This window comes from Paramisgurnus dabryanus, chromosome 7 (assembly GCF_030506205.2).
Source record: "Paramisgurnus dabryanus chromosome 7, PD_genome_1.1, whole genome shotgun sequence".
Lineage (NCBI taxonomy): Eukaryota > Metazoa > Chordata > Actinopteri > Cypriniformes > Cobitidae > Paramisgurnus > Paramisgurnus dabryanus.
Window position 1 is genome coordinate 15,021,889 of NC_133343.1, and position 3,946 is coordinate 15,025,834.

At 34.9% G+C, this 3,946-nt stretch overlaps 1 long non-coding RNA gene across 1 annotated transcript; it reads right to left on the minus strand.

Moving 5' to 3' along the window:
- Window positions 1-2,293: 2,293 nt before the first annotated feature.
- Window positions 2,294-3,237, minus strand: LOC135734338 (uncharacterized). Its single transcript, XR_010527272.2, has 4 exons — window positions 3,185-3,237; window positions 2,954-3,086; window positions 2,770-2,871; window positions 2,294-2,659 (listed from the first exon to the last, which is right to left on the minus strand). It is a non-coding gene; the product is annotated as an uncharacterized lncRNA (long non-coding RNA).
- Between the last annotated feature and the right edge of the window lie 709 nt (window positions 3,238-3,946).

Consider the following 3,946-nt stretch of genomic DNA (forward strand, 5'->3'; position numbering starts at 1 on the left):
TTTTTGACAATTCCATGCTATGTTCTTTTAAATACTCCTTCTAGAAAAATCATGCAATTGACACCAAAAGTGGTGAACATGAAGCCGAGAGATTGTAGATGATAAATTGCGAAGGGATTTTTGATATCTCAAACGCTGTTCCCATGGCAACGCGTCAAAATTTACTTTCATTTTAAAGGCATATTTAAGCCTTTCAGTTGACGCCGATGTTCCTTTAAATACTCCTTCTAGGATATTCATGCAATTGACACCAAAAGTGGTCAACATGAAGCCGAGAGATTGTAGATGATAAATTGCGAAGGGATTTTTGATATCTCAAACGCTGTTCCCATGGCAACGCGTCAAAATTTACTTTCATTTTAAAGGCATATTTAAGCCTTTCAGTTGACGCCGATGTTCCTTTAAATACTCCTTCTAGGATATTCATGCAATTGACACCAAAAGTGGTCAACATGATGCCGAGACATTGTAGATGATAAATTGCGAAGGGATTTTTGATATCTCAAACGCTGTTCCCATGGCAACGCGTCAAAGTTTACTTTCATTTTAAAGGCATATTTAAGCCTTTCAGTTGATGCCGATGTTCCTTTAAATACTCCTTCTAGGATATTCATGCGATTGACTCCAGAAGTGGTCAACATGATGCCGAGGCATAGTAGATGATAAATTGCGAAGGGATTCTTGATATTTCAAACGCTGTTCCCATGGCAACGCGTCAAAGTTTACTTTCATTTTAAAGGCATATTTAAGCCTTTCAGTTGATGCCGATGTTCCTTTAAATACTCCTTCTAGGATATTCATGCGATTGACTCCAGAAGTGGTCAACATGATGCCGAGGCATAGTAGATGATAAATTGCGAAGGGATTCTTGATATTTCAAACGCTGTTCCCATGGCAACGCGTCAAAGTTTACTTTCATTTTAAAGAGCACCAATTATGTCAATAAATTAGCACGTTAGCACGTTATTGTAATATCCCATAGTACATACATGTTATTAAAACTTGAACTAATGCACTGTGAGTCTTATAAATTGCTTACATACCTCACCGATTTCTGCATGTCTGGAAAACGCTCGGTTTAGTTCCTGTCTCCGCCTCCCAAAATGTCTAGTGTATTCGGATTGGTCAGATGACTACTCAACTGTTATTGGTCAACTGGGTTCGGCGTGTGTTTGAAAGGTTACACCCCTGACTACGAGTGGATTTTCCGGTTCTGACTGAGAGTCACAGGCAACGTAAACAAGCGCTATATTTCTCTATAAACGATGGTGTCTGTACTGCCTTACCACTTCAAGCTCGATCCAGAGAGTTCAGACGGCCGTTACGATATAAACGATCTCCGTCAATGAACGCGATTGGATTTAACTTTTTTAGGTGTCCTTAGCTCTGCCAGAATGCTAAACGAAGACGAAAATGTGTTGCAAAGACATCCAAAAGGTAATTATAACGTACTACATTACTTTGCAAACTATATGGAAACACCAAATGTAGCACATAGAAGGTTTTATTTGAAATGATTATAAAACTATTTCACTTATTAACATTATTTTACTATAGTAAACTTTATTATAAAAGACCGCTTACATACTATATTACTGTGCAAACTATATGGAAACACCAAATGTAGCACATAGAAAGTATTTGTTGAAATGATTATAAAACTATTTCACTTATTAACATTATTTTACTATAGTAAACTTTATTATAAAAGACCGCTTACATACTATATTACTGTGCAAACTATATGGAAACACCAAATGTAGCACATAGAAAGTATTTGTTGAAATGATTATAAAACTATTTCACTTATTAACATTATTTTACTATAGTAAACTTTATTATAAAAGACCGCTTACATACTATATCACTGTGCAAACTATATGGAAACACCAAATGTAGCACAAAGAAAGTATTAATTGAAATGAATGTTCTACATTATTTCACTATGGTAAAGTTTATTATGAAAAACTGCTTACTTATAAGTGCTATGTTTTTACTTATTAGGTTTTAAGGAGAATGCAACATGTTCCAGGGCCTCTTACCTGCGTGATTCATCATCCAGGTTTTCGACAAATTGTCTAAATCCCTACACACAGAACATTTATTGTACCGACTATAAGCCTTTGAGGTGCAGGACTAGAGTAAGTTTTATTACATTTTTAAACCAATAACACTAAAGTATCATTATAGTAACAAAGTACCCAAAAGAACAAAAGATGCAACTTTAAAGAAAATATAATAGTCAGTCAAAAGTTTTATTTATTTATTACAAATATATATTTAAATGTTAAACAATATACAAATAAACATACTTTAGTAACCATATTGTGCTCTTGTTTCAAAAATTGTTCAATTCATTTCTTACAGCTATCTATTCAGATAAATGGCATATCAAAGCTTTGTCAGCTGGTGCTATCTAAGATGACACTTTAGGGTTATCATCCTGTCGTGTGTTGTTCTCCAGATACGCTTGGAGCTTCCTGATCAGATCGGTCACAATTTTGGCTTTCGACGACCCCTGCACTGAAGATGGCATGCAATCACGTCCTCCTTTGAAGGTCTCTCAAACTGTGATGCCAGGTCCATTGGAATCGGGGTTTCCTTCAGCTTATCTTCAAATACCTCATCAAACACAAGCCTGATCACATCCTCCACATAACTGTAGAAATATTGCAGTCAATAAATCTTTTGTTTTGATAATTTATTTCCCTGCTTCATACATTAAGTTTTTAATTATGAATGTATTTGAAATAAAACATTACTGCTTACGGTATGTCATTTGTGTTTTGGGAACATAGCCTTGTACTTTCCCTCTCCTGCTTTTGTTACGGCTTGGTGACATTGTAATGGATGGCTGCAAGGTACAAATACCTGTAAAATATAAACAAGCAATTAATTTATTGTAAAAGTAAATACTACTTTATTTAACACAGTTACTAAAATACTTAAATACCTGCACAGCATTCCAATAAATGAGAAAATCATTTTTTTTTGCTGCAAATCTGAAATCTCAGGCTACGGACGGCAAAGGCATCCACTGATGATGATGATGGAAACATTGTGAAACGATGCTACTGCCTGGGTTCCTATTATTATGCAGAGAAAAAAAACTTTGTCATCATCAGTTATACATTTAAGACTGGTAGTGGTTTCACTAGGTAAATACATAATATGTGTTAAACACCTTTGCTCCTCATATGCCAGTCTGACTCCTTGAACTGTGTGTAATGATGTTGCATGTTTGCATACAGTGTAGAAGGATGTGTATAGCTGCGAATCTAGGATATAGACAAATAAAACAAACATGTATTCAGTCAAAAAGACATATTATAAGAATAGAGTACAATGACTATAAATCGTTAGACTATTCATTAAAACGTAAATGTATTACATATTACATGGCCCAACATTAGCAACACACATTACGTGTTTACTTCGTTTCAAAATCTAAGAAAGCTTCAAGTAAATACAACAGTAAAATACATATAACTTTAAACAAATCATCTGTACTTAGAGTTTCTTGAGTTTGATCATGAGAACAAATTTGACCGGTAACAGTTTAGCTGGCATTTGTATTTGTATTTATCTTAGCAACTTAGCAAGTTTGTAAACATGTCTAAACCAACATCGATAAAAAAAACGAAAGCCTGCATAATTCAACATACACGTGTGTTAATATGGTACGTTGTTTATGAAATACAGTATTACAACACATAACAATTAGCTTGCAAGCTTAGCTCTACACGCACATTATGTTAATCTCCGGTTACCGGTTACGTAATGTACAGTAAAAGGCAAATAATAAACATGAATACTTACAGTCTGTGATCCAGAAGTGCACAGTAATCCAACTTTCAAGAGGAGACGTCGCGCAAATCCAGCTTCGGTTCATGAGAAGCAGTTATTGTGAAAACTCCGTGAACAACTTCTGACTGGATTTTTCCGG